Here is a 13,789-nt window from a genome sequence, read left to right as displayed (position 1 = left end):
CTCAGTTCAAGTTGGACACCCCCTCTTCTCCCTCCGCCTCTACTCCACTTGTTTACTGCTCATTATTCTGCTCAGCAATTTGGGGGGACACGGAGGGGAGGGAGATGTTGGGCCTTTTATACTGTCTGTAATAAGCTCTGAGTAGTGACCCAAAACCAGAGAGTGTGCATGCGTTCAGCCTGCAAAGACCACCTCTGAAAATGTGTGAGAGGAAGTAAAGAGGACAAGTTACTTCGAATATGGTGCTCTCGTGTTTTCAGCTTTTTGTTCTTAAAGCAGTGTGAATCCTCTGATGTGAAATACATCCATGAGACGGATGAAGGAAGTCTCGCTGCCATATCTACTCATGGTTAATATACACAAACAATGCTTGCGTGCCATATGCTGTCTTATACTTTTAAAAACATCTGTATCAAATTAGGGTTATATATCTTACAACTATTTTCTGGAGTTTACAAAATGAAATAAAAATCACCAAACACAAGAAACCAAAGCTTTTTCCATCTGTTCTAACAACAGCTGTAATATGACCACAAACATATTACAAACAAAATAAAGAAAAGCAACAAAAGGACACTGAAAAAAATGGACATAAATAAATAAATGAATAAAATAGAATAAAATTAAATTTATTTAATTAAACTAAATTAAATCAAATCAAATCAAACTAAATTAAATTAATTATTATATAATAATAATAATTAATAAATATGCACCTCTATATTTGGTAATTTCAAACATTGTTAAAAGAGAACAAAAATGAAACTTAAGGTAAATTAACAATTCCAGTATGAAGAACAAATGCATGGAAATGCTCAGTTTGTACATTTCATATTGACCATGCCGACACATCACTGCGTCTCCAGCCAGGATTGTGGTGATTTAATTTTTTGTGCCTAAACCTAACCACGTATTAAACAAAGCTTTATTGAAACTTAAAGAAAAGTAACGTTTCAACATATCTGCTACCTAGATATACAAATGTAACATATCAGTGGTTTGCAGAAACATACAATGCTAACATTTATTCTTTTGATTGGGTTGACAATCTGTTGAATTTTCTGTCCATTAACACCTTCAGCAATATATCAAATCAAATAAGATGTCAATTAATCATAGAAGGCCTAACAGAGTACCTTCTCCTGCAGCACAACATCTAAAAACTCTTGTTCAGACCCAGACATCATTCAAAAGCCTCAAATGTACCGGCCATGACTGCCGTACTTGTACACCTGTTGTTTTTATGCTCATCGCTGCTGGTTTTGTGTGTTTTGAGGATGGGAGTAAAGGGAAACCAGGACCAGCTCCTCAGGCCGACACAAGAGCCAAAGCCAGCAAAAAGGCAACAAAGACAGCATTCTGCTTTCTCCTCATGCTTCACTTCACCCTGCAGCGCCACAGGAGATATTATGCAATTAGCTGAGCATCTAATTAAAGCAGGGTTTTGTTTCCCTGCTTGACAAGACGAGCTGCTGTACAGAGTGAACTTGGAGGGGAATGTTACCTCTTTGCGAGTGACCTCTGTGTCAACCTGCTTGGGTGGGATGCTACACAGGATGATACATAATGTGCGTAATAAGATAAAGATCAGAACAGGGTATTTATAGCTCAATTTAGTTTGATATTAAAGAAAAAGTGATATCAATCAGCTCTCATTCATGCCATTTAGCTATGATGTCTGCTACTGGAACAACTGGACAATCACAGTCTCAAGCTTTCTTCACTTTTCACACATTGTTTTAACATTATTAGTTTTTCAAAGCAGACAATATCAGGTCTATCCACGCAAGGACAATTATTAGAAACTGCACAAGATTAAATTTCCTTCTGCTTGTATATTTTATGTCCAACAAATCCTCCACTAGGTGTCAGGCCTTGCCTTGCCTTGATTCAACATTACTCCGTAAAGGACACCTCTGTGGTATTTATCAGCCCAGCAGCCTGATCTTGAGTGACAGCGGAGGCATTTATATTCCAAGTCAGCATACAGTAAAGAAAAACAAAGACAGAGAGAGATTGAATGATTAGGATATAAGTAGTGACACAGAGGCTGAAATATGTGTTTATTAGCCTCCTAAACGTCTGTAAAACCTGTTTAATTTTCAAATCCATCCTGGCTCTCTGCAGAGTTAGGCTGTTTTGATTTAAGGGGCATGTGGGTGGCATTAAGTTGGTATGGTTTATTTGAGCAGAGCACTATGCATAAACCAACTCTGCGCTGTCTGTGGTGGCGATCATGGGAAGGAGACGGGGAATATACCACCTCAGTGATTCTCAGTTTTACCAAAAACTATCAGCAAATTCCAGAATTTCTCATGATGGATAGATAATAGATGGCTGAGGTAATTATAATTACTCTTTCTGTTGTTTAATTCTTTTTTTTTCAAAGGTTTTAATTGAAAGTGTTTACTTAACCAAGAGTCATTGGAATCATTATTGTATATCATAGGTTTAATGACGTACTAATAATGTGCTGTGCTGACTGAGGATGCCATTTAAATGCTTGTGGTTTGGCATTTTTATTGAGCGAGATCTAGCTTTCATTTTTTAAGCATGCAAAGTCTGAGGGCTGCTGTGAAACTGTGCCTATTTAGGGCAACAAAAAAGTTTATCTTGGGTGTGTCGGTACAATGGACAACCAAGAAAGGACGGCAGAGGAAAAACCTGCACACCAATGCAACTGGGCTGGACAGCCACAAACAGGTTCACAGGCTGTGATCAATGCAAAAAAAAGTCAATTTATTAAGGACATTCGTGCACAAGAAAGGATGCTCACAGTGCAAAAAATAATAGAAAGTGAATACAAACAGCAGCAAATGTTTCAGTCCTTGACTATCATCAGTGCTTCACAGAACACATACAGACACAGACAGATTGCTACCAGTGATTGCTACCACTCATTAGATAAGATCAACTCTGAGGAGCAGAGGCCTGAATTTTGTAAGCATGCACACAAGAAATGATCATGGGCATGACATCATTTTGCAATACCAGATGATAGGGAAAGTTTGGCAAAAAAAATGGGGTACGTGGGATCATAAATTACTATAGACCTGAGAACAAACTGCTTGTGCTTGGTTAAACTTTGACCTAAATTGAACTGAGCATTTGTTTTAGAAAAAAAGGCTCTGTAGTTATAAACTGACAATGCTTTGTCAAAAAAAGAGAGAGATTACAGTCATCTGGTTTTGCTTTGTGCGCTTTATTGAATTAATTTTTGTATTAAATAGTCTAGTCAGCTCTTGACCTCTTTAAGAGTCCCGTAGAAAACTTTCAAATGAGCTTCTTTCCTAAAGTAGATGTGTACAATGATTTGGTAAAATATCACTCACATTTTTACCTATACATACAATATGTAACTTTATTTAACCAAGAAATGGCCTCACTGAGATTAAAAAGCTCTTTGTCTTGACCAGGAATGCAGATCTACGTACAAAATAAAACATTAACACTTAAAAATGTTCCAAAAGAAATGCACATAATACAGAATAAATAACAAGACGTGTGTGTGTGTGTGTGTGAGTGTGTTGGTGAGGGGAGGGATGGGTGCGATTGAGTGGGCATCTGGTGTATGTATAACTGCTGTCTTTTAATATTGTATGTTGCTTTGCTTTTTATGGACCTACGGGTCTGAAATAAAAATGTATTATTATTAAATCAAAGGAAAAACAAAAAATATAGACCATAAAGGTGTGGGTTAGCTTAGGCTTATTATACCTACCCTTTTTTCTTGGTTTATTCCCATAAGTAACTCATTTACTTTAGGTTGCAAAACACACAAACAGACTTATTATGAGCTACATAGAGGATAGACTGATAGATAAGGATCACAAAACAATCTTCTCTTTATTCTCTGACTTGTTTCTCAACAATATTTTCGCTACATTTGATTACAAATATAAAAATTTTAATAGCCCCAGGTCTATTAACTCGCATAGGAAGCATCTAATCTCCAAGGTTTGGATTCAAAACATTCACACACTTACTTGGGCTGCCAACAAAAAAAGCTTGGGAAGAACTATAAGCTCAGATCTGAACATACCACATCCCTCTGTATAAGACGTGGATTAATACAATTCAAAGTCTTTTCACTGACTACATTTGTTAAATGCTAGATTAGCTAAAATATTCCCCTCTGTAAATCCTGAATGGCTCAGATGTCATTAAAGCCCTGCCACTCTGGGCCACATGTTTTGGGCATGTCCAGCACTGAATAGCTTCTGGAACTGCATTATTGAATCCCTCTCACATGTGTGAGATCCTATCACTGCCATTTTGGTGTGACAAAATCAGGGGTAAACTTATCTGCCCATCAAAATAACACTATAGCATTTGCATCTCTCTTAGCCCACCATATCATCCTACACTAATGGAGATCAGCAAAGCCTCCGTCATTTATACACTAGGTCCGAGAGGTGATGAGCACTCTTAAATTAAAGAAGAAAGATATTAATTAGGAGCTCAGAAAAAGATTTTTTCAACCTGGTCCCCTTTTATAAGATAAGTAGGAACCCTGTCTTTTGCTTGAGTTAAACCCTAATATCTGATGCCCTTTAACTGTGGTAATTACAGCATTGAGACATTAAAGAAGAGAATTTACAATCTGAGCACTTTTTTTCTTTTCTTAGTTGTTTTGTTCTGTATATTGGTTTGTCTGTTTGTATTAACATGTACAGTCTATTTACTCATCTTTGCTAGACCGTGAAACACTTAAAGAAAGACTTAAACTTTGTTATTTTAATGTACATGTATATATGTCGACCTTGGGGGTGATGGGGAGGGAAGTTTCAGAGTGGGACGTCAACTGTAACTCTGCACTTTTTCCTCTGAATGGAAAAATAAAAAAAAAAGGATCACAATACAAATAATATGAAACAAAATACAGCTGATAAATTGTCAGCAATATGTACTGCATACCATAACATGGAATATAAAAACGGATAATAAAATCCTTAAAAATAAATGTATAAAATGGGGAAACAAATCTAAACAAATAACACTGATGGTTACTGATGGTATACTGCACTGCACAGCAGCTAATGCAGGCTGCTTGCAAGAATTAAGTATTTAGGAGGGAAAGTATTTATGCTGTTTATACAACATAAACCTTCTTGATGTGCTGCCAGGATAAATAAGACGTGTATCTGTGATGGTGTCAGCTTCAGGAAACACACTGGATAAAATATTTATTACCAGTGTTAATGCATGCTCTCACTTTCACAGCTTATCCACAACCAGCACCTCACTTATCAGCGCAACAGCCTGTTAATATACTGCCTCATAACTTTACTAAGCCTCTCACACACACACACACACCCAAGGGTCCCTTATCAGGCCGCATCAGCATTTTGTGTTTTACACGTAGATTTGAGGCATCTTTAACCGCAGCAGCTTACAGTGACAAAGCAGGTGAGATTTCATGTATTGCTCAATGACTCGTGGTTATTAGACACGCTGGCCTGGGCCCAACATCCTCATGATAAGTCGCTATTTCCTTCGCTCATTTCCTCAATCACTTCCCCTTTCGTTCTCATGCTTCTGGTTCTGTGTTATCTTTCAAATTTTTTTTGAAAAAAAAAATGGCATCTGCTCCTGCAAAATTATACATTGCCCAAAATTAAATAAGTTTGGCTTCATGTTAAAGGCCTCGCTTGACCTTATGACTGCATTTACAGAGCGGATCCACTGAGGGTAACATTTTATACTGAGGGGCTTTTCAATAGAATCCTTTTTTTGGGAGTCATAAAATACAGTCAGCTCAATCAGTCATCTCTCCTATAATCTTCCCCCCAAACTCTCCCCACTCTCTCTGACTGGCCGGTGAATTCCTGACCATCCTTCATCGCCCCGCCTCACCCCTCCTCACCCTTCCTCACCCTCTGCTCCTCTGCCTCCTCCATCTCTGTGTTTATACAGAGGCTGGTGGGGAATTAGCATTCTGGCGCGATCCATTTGTTCTGACGTGGTTCAGCGGGAAGGTCCTGCCTTGATTTATTACACTTGTCAGTTAAACTTCTGGGGGTACATTTTAATACACAAAGGCTGCGTATACCGTGTGGTGTTTTTGCCTCGCTCTTATTTGATTCATTTGTGTATCAGTGATCATGCCGCAGAGTTTGAGTGACTCTATACATGGTGAAAGACTCACTGCTGATTGAAGTTTATTATATAGGCCTACAGCAGAAGTCATGAGACGGATATACAGCAGAGGAACATGTTAGGATTATTTTTACAAGGCTCCATATTGTGAAGTTTGCATGATTCTTTTTTGTTTTTCAGATTCACTATCATGTTACATAGTTAAAAGGATGCCAATAGTGAACTTGTGGAAAGTCTAAACCTCATTTTAAAAACATCTTGTCTGAAATGTCTTTATGTATAAAGTAAACTTTATGTACATAAGAAGAAATTAAACAGGAATTCCTTTGACTGGGATCCTTTAAACATCACATCACTTAGCACAGCTGAAATAATAGACTGATTAATTGATCGACAGAAAATTAGTCTGCAGCTATTTTAATTTTTTGTTACAAAAATGCCAAACATTCATTAGTGCTTTTTAATTTAAAGGATTTTCCACTTTTCTGTGTTTTGTATCATTGTAAACTGAATATCTTTGTGTTGAGGCCTGTTGGTTGGACAGAACATGTAATTTAAAAATGTCATCCTGAGCATTTTTCAGATATTTTATAGACCAAACAATTGATATATCAATTGAGAAAAGAACCATATGACGATCTATAATGAAAATAATCGTTAGTTGCAGCCTTAAACTCAGCTCTCTAAGTAGATAGATAGATAGATAGATAGATAGATAGATAGATAGATAGATAGATAGATAGATAGATAGATAAACTTTATTGTCCACCTCAGTGGAAATTTGTCTTTGACTAATGCTCAAACATACAAATTTAGGCTACAACATACATATATTTTACAGCACTTTGGTCAGCTGTGGTTGTTTTTAAATGTGCTATATAAATAAATTTGATTTGATATGATTTATCTACATAAATAATAAAAGAGAGCTCAAAATAATAGTATCCCCTGACGCAATCATTCTGTGTTCAATGCCCATTTGCCATAGGGAAAAAAATATATGTTCCGGCTTATTCTTGGGATCCTAAATTGATGGCCAGACTGGAGCAGCTCAAACTCAAATTAGTCATATTATGTATATGTAAATTATGGGATTACTGTTACTCTGACATTTTGAGCAGTGGAAGCTGGGATACTCATTTCATCAGTCTGCATCAGCCTTCATGCAATTTAAGGCATTTCACCAGGGCAATCCAGTCAGTATGAGAACTTTTTTACTGCAGGCTCTGGGTATTATATCAAAATCAAACAAGACAATTAAAACCTATAAACTGTAATAACAGCTTGTTGCTCAAGTGTATTGTGTCATTTCTTGACAGTTCCTGTAACAAAGAAACTACACTGATGCTGGAAGAATTTTTTTTTAGTTCTGTGAAAAATCTTTCAGGCTGAATCTGAGACAAAAATACTCGTCATGGCGGATGTCAGACTGCCCTGATCTCTTGGCAGCATGAAGTTAAAGATTATTTACGCAGTGAGGAGAATACAGAATGAGCCGTGTTGGATTTACAGTGTCAGAGACAGGAAACGCCAAGGAGCTGTGAGAAGTCATATTCAGCGACTGCATATGTGATTTAATGATTCCCGCTGTCATCGCTGTTCTGTCCAATTAGAATCGAACACAGGATGTCGTGGCCCTCGGTGGACGGCTGTGAAACTTTACCAAGTTGTATGGAAAAGAGGCTCTATATGGTGCGTGGCCCATAAAACATGCTAATGCGCTACTTTCTTGACCCTGTCTGACCCTGGACCCTCGTACTGTACTACACAGGAAACACGCTGTGAGCCAAATCTAATTCACTTTATTTACAAAGTGCATGAAACAAACACAGTAGTGGTAAGGCAAACAAAAAACACCGAGGCCTATAGAGATGAGTGTGTGTGTGTCTATGTGTGTGTGTAAGCCCTATATGCTTGTACATGTGTCTTGTATGTACTATAGCAGAGAACATCTATATAGTCTAAATCTTTGCTGTAAATCTTCAGGGAGTATATGAAGCTTACTCTCCATCATTTATTTTTTAAATTTTATAAAAACAGGCTTTAATCATAAACACAATAGCTCATATATAATCTCCTAATATCTGACAATATCATTAGAGGGGGTCTGAAAATCTCCATTTCAATTCAGGGATCACTGCTGCAGAGCCTGTGCGGTTTCTCCTCAGGCTAAGCTTTAGCTTGTGCCAGTATGAGAGTGAGCAGAGACCTCTTGTCAGATGTGAATGTACATTTCTATCACATCCTCATACAATTAAGAAAGGGATGCTACATGCTGTTGTAGGCTACAGAAGGTTTCAGCTGGTTTCAAAGGCATTTGACTTGCATTTATCAGTATTTATACATCACCATACACACACACAGGTGGTTTTTAATTTCTGTTTGGCTAATAATGGATGATAGGATGATAAAGAAATAAGGTGTAAGAGCTGTAATCAGGCAGACAAGAAAAATGTGTGTAGCCTCCCATGGGCCTCCCTCATTGGATGAAATGACTCAGTAGGAAAGGGGTCACTCGTAGTGCCAAAATCATTAAGAAGTAACACCTGTTTTGGTTTAATGCACACTGAGTGCCTCAGTCTCTCACATTAGATCCAGGTTTCCATCAAGCTTTGAGAAACACAATGTGTGCTAACAAACAGTACTCAGGAATGACTATTTACATGTAATTAAATCACAAATTAAATGTAATTGTAATCAGCTACAGTAACTGAGAAAATATATGTAATCAACTTACAGTGTTGGTGATTATATATGCAGATATATTCTCTTTGGTAAAACATTCATCATCCGAAGGAAATCTCCTCTCACTACCTGCACGGACCAAACACCAAACTTGGGGGGACAGGGCCTTCTCCATCGCTGCCCCCTCCCTCTGGAACTCACTCCCCAAACCCATCCGTATCTGCACACACCTCCCAACATTCAAGACCATGCTCAAAACTCACCTTTTTAAATTAGCTTTTAATGTATAAGTTTGTGTGTTTTATACTGTTTTATTGCTGTTTTTTATTCTGACTTGCTTTATTTTATGATTTTAAAAAAACTATAAAGTGTCTTTGAACATTTGTTAAAAGCACTTAAATTTATTATTATTATTATTAATATATAAAATATCACCTTCACTCTGTTGCTTTGCATCTTTACACTGTGCGGGAATGGCTTCATTTCATTCATCATTTTTTCAGCTATATTGCAAACATCTGTTAAAAAAAAGAATCACAAAGTAATCACATGTAATAAGTTACATTACGTAGATGAAATAATTAATAGCCTACATTATTTATTACTTTCTAACAGTGTAACTAGTAATCTGTAACCCAGGAGAGTCCAACGTTTTTTGAGTGGGAGGCCAGATTAGATAATGTGAAAATACCTGTGAGACAGCTGCTTTTTGTATCATATGGGTAACTGAAAAAAAATCATGCATACATGAGACAAATCCAACTATTTCATCTTTCAGTAAAAAAAAAAGCATTCAACTTGGAAATGTCTGCTGTTAGATAACTGTTCATTCGCTTAATCACTGTCCGTTAATGAAAACACATTGGTTCCACCCGCATAGTTTCTATTTGGAGCATGTCTGCAAACTGCAGTAGTCCTGCCATCATAAGGTGAATGGAAAAAATGCAAATCAATCTTGCTTGATGAACCAATATTGTGTGGTGGGCCACATAAAGTATATTTTGAAAGACAAGCCATGGGCCATCACGGGCCACAGTTGTACTTGGACATACCTGCTGTATCTATTACATTTCAAAGGTAACTTTCCCAAAATTGCTGACAAACATCAAACAAAGTTAGCAGGTGTTTCATGTACACATCTTATTGGCTGTACAACGTTACCAAGATAGCCACCACTACAACAGTCACCTGATTATCGCTCATTGTAGAATTACAGTGTGAAGTCACTGCACCCAGCTGTTGGTAGTTGAGTGTCTCTAAGATGTGTATTGCTCTTTGTACTGTTTTGTTTTTATAATTCTGTTAGCAGATACAGGCTAGCTGCTTCCCTGTGAACCCAGCCTTTGATTTAAACTCAGCTACACTACTGTTGTACACAATGTGCAAAATGAAACACACCTTCTCAATTGAGACACATATTTCCAAATATCCCACACTCTGTCTTCTTTCCAAATAAACTGCTGGGAGAAAAATAAAGCCTCACTGTATCTGAGATGACCTCTGTGTGTTTTAATTTGACATCTTGATTCTCACCGAGGATTTCTTTGCTGGGAACCAAACTTTTTGAAATATCTGTCTAATCCCATGGGAGTGCTCTATGTTCCTAAACTACCACCTGCACTTCACATCTATTACTCAAATCATGAACTAGAACCAAATAAAGCTGAAATAACTCAGTTCTACTGAGCAGGATGCTTCATCCCCCACACCTCCGTGCTCAGTCTCAGCCCAGCTCCATGCACTGTTGGCTGGGCACCAGGAGCCTGTTGCATCCCTGAGGATATCCAGGCCTGATCTCCTGCTTGCCAGTAGTAAATACAGTTTGGCAAATGGGCCTTGGAGGCTGTGAGTAGGAACTGCATGCTGGACCGAAAGCAATGCACTTGCTTTGGGTTTTTCATCTCTGGACAGACTCTGTATCTGGGTTTTACTAAAGGCCGGGACAGTCGTCTGCAGGAAGTTGAGGAAAGTCAGCGTCTAAACATGACAGCAGATTTGTTCCAATTAGTTGTTTTTTGGAGTGGATGAATATCAGTATTTATTTTTTCACTAAGGGGAATTAAAGGTCAGCTAATGTTTGTAAAGCACTGAGAGTGCTGTTGTTGTGAGCAACGGCACAGAGTGAATAATCTTGACTGAGATATGGGGATACTGCAGAAATCTCAGAAGTATTCTAAATGACGCATGCCTATGGACTCCCAGCTGTGTGGTTTTGCTGACTACATACAGACTGTTAACACTGACAAAACACACAGCTGCAGCAGTTTGATTCTGTGCCGAACTGCGGGCAAACTAAAAATTGGGGATAGTGTAATTTTTAGCAGCGAACTGTAGCCAGAGAATACTCACAGCCAATAGATCCTGTGACTCCCTTTACATGTTGACCCATGTAACAAAGAATTTCATCCCCCCTAAAACACACAAGCGTGCCTCCTGGGTGCAGAAAATGTTATTACTGCAGCGAGCCGCATGTCACTGCTGCTTGGTGTGTTTTCGGTGCAAGGATTTTGCAAAGGAGGGTTCCAAGTCTGTACAAGTTTTGCTTAAAGTGCTCCCCATTTATCTGTAGTCAAAAAATGCAAATAAGTGCCAGATTCTGAAAGGGTCAGAAAACTGCCTTTACAGTATGCTTCTGTAGATCTTAAAGAGTATGTTTTGGGCTTCGGCAAAACAGCAGCAACACCATTAAAGTTAGCTCAATTTTAAGTTTGGACAGTTTATACATTATAGGTCATGAAATACATTTGTACTTGTGCACACGGCTTATACAGTATTTCTGTTACAGTAGATTTGTCAAAATAGGTTGTCCAGATGTTATTAGCGCTTTTTTTTTCTAGTGATGCCCCCACAAGCCCTGAAACATTGGTTTCATACTAACCCCAAGTAACCACCGACACAGGTCTCTTAATTGATCTATTGTTGTTACAATGCCAAACAATATGTGAGTAACTGATTCAAAAAGGAGTGAAAGGGCTCTCATCTGCAGCTCTCCATAAAAAGTCAACAATGATCCACCACTGAAGTTTCAAGGATACTAAACAATGTGTTTTGTTGTAACTTATCAGCAGGTCAAAGTTTATTTCTGTATCATTTTATTATATTCAGTGAAAATTCCGTTCCTTTATTGCATCAAGTCTGTCTCGCTTTCATTTGGCCACAGTTAAAACAAGCAAAAGAAGAAAAAGTTCCCCTGAACTCAGACCACCTACTGTCTCTCTCTGTCTCTCTCTGTCTCTTTAAAACACAGTGGGAAATAAAGGATTGCAAAATTGCTTCACTTTAGCCTCAAAAACAACATTACAATATAAATATCCTGTCACTGTACAGACAGAGTAAGTCTAACACAATTTTGAGTAGAATAGAATATTTTAATATATAAAATATATTTTTTCCGCAACTATTGATGTGTCTGCAGTTGCTAAAAGTGCCACTTGTATCCTTTAGTAGGTGGTAGCAAACCTTTTTTTTTTTTTTTTAATATTTTACTATTACTTCCCTTTAAAGGCGCTGTATGTAAGAATGTGGCCAAAACGGTTACTGCACTCAAATTCAAAATACTGCAGCGAGTCGCGTCCGCCCCCCCCTCCCCTACAGATTCGAGGTTGCTGGACAGCGGCACGCTGGAGACTGATTTGTTTGCCCACAGACGGCTGCCGTGGCAGGGCCGCGTCGCCGCGTCCTTGATCTTCGGTTTTCCAGCGGACCATTCGAGCAAGTCCGGCTTCTCTGCTGCTAACGCTGCTGCCGGGACACAGCTGAGGAGTCGGCTGCTAATGCTATGTACTGGGACACTGCTAATGCTGCTTGCCGTGCTGCTGTAGCTCAGTCGTAACTGTAACTGATGCTGAGACTCTACTGACTGCGTGACTGGTAGACGGCGGTGGGTGGCGCAACAGGCCAAAACACAAATTCAAAACATAAACATGATTTGCGGACCGTAAAAATTCTTTTTTAAATGTGAATATTCTGGCTGTACTATTGTTGTTGGTGAGATCAGTATGTTATATGAACATTATTCCTTAGTCTCTGTGACATATTAGGAGGATTTTAGGACTATTTGCTTTAGATTTCTTACATATAGCTCCTTTAATATTCAAGTTCTTTCTTTATGTACTCAAAGTCATGAAAAGGGAAAACCATGACTTATTAATTATATTTCCAAAACATTTACAAGGTTTTGAACCAAAACAGGTCACATTCTAATGTTTTGCTTTAGACAAACAAAGCGTTTGTGTGGTCTTATGAAGAACCTCCATGTAACACACACACACACACACACACAAAGGTTAAGGATCCAGATAAATGTTCATTTCAGTGAAAAAAACCCCACTCCAGCACTATGGTAAATATGTGCATGTACTATGTGCTTGCACTTGCACACGTCTAGTATTGAACACCTACACACACACACGCACATGTGTGTAGACCGTGCAGGGTCCCCAGTGAGTCGATTCTGTTATCTGAACAAAGCCCATCACACATCTATTTATCTTGTATGTGTGACAAAGCAGCCTGGGGAGTCTTGGTTAAACACTTTCTTCAAAACAAACTCCTTCTGCCAAAAGCTGCTGTTGGCCAGAAGAAGTCTGAACTGGAATGGCTGCCGAGGGGAACTGAGGCCAAACAGACGATCTCTGGAGGGGAGTCGAGTAAAGAGACATTAGGGAAATATCGAACTTCTGTAGATATACTCATGTTAGTAGGAATTTATTGAATCTTTGCGTGTGTTCAGTGCAGAAAACTGAACTTTTACTCTTGTAACCTTTATCTCTACACTTCATCCTCTCCTCTACTAAACACATTTATTGCATTTGACAGCAGCAGATTTATCAAGCCTGCCCGGACAGGGGCAGGGGCAGTTGCTGTCCTTGATCATCTACCTCCAATCCTGCTGTATTAACCTCTGGACGTGATAACACAGCTACTATCTGCAGTCCATCAAGTCAAACCAAGTTATCCATTTTGAGCGGCTCCCAGATGAGATAAGAAACATTTGGAAAAGCAG

Source organism: Epinephelus moara, chromosome 5, assembly GCF_006386435.1.
Source record: "Epinephelus moara isolate mb chromosome 5, YSFRI_EMoa_1.0, whole genome shotgun sequence".
NCBI classification, from domain to species: Eukaryota; Metazoa; Chordata; class Actinopteri; order Perciformes; family Serranidae; genus Epinephelus; species Epinephelus moara.
Note: the sequence above shows the minus strand (reverse complement) of the source record.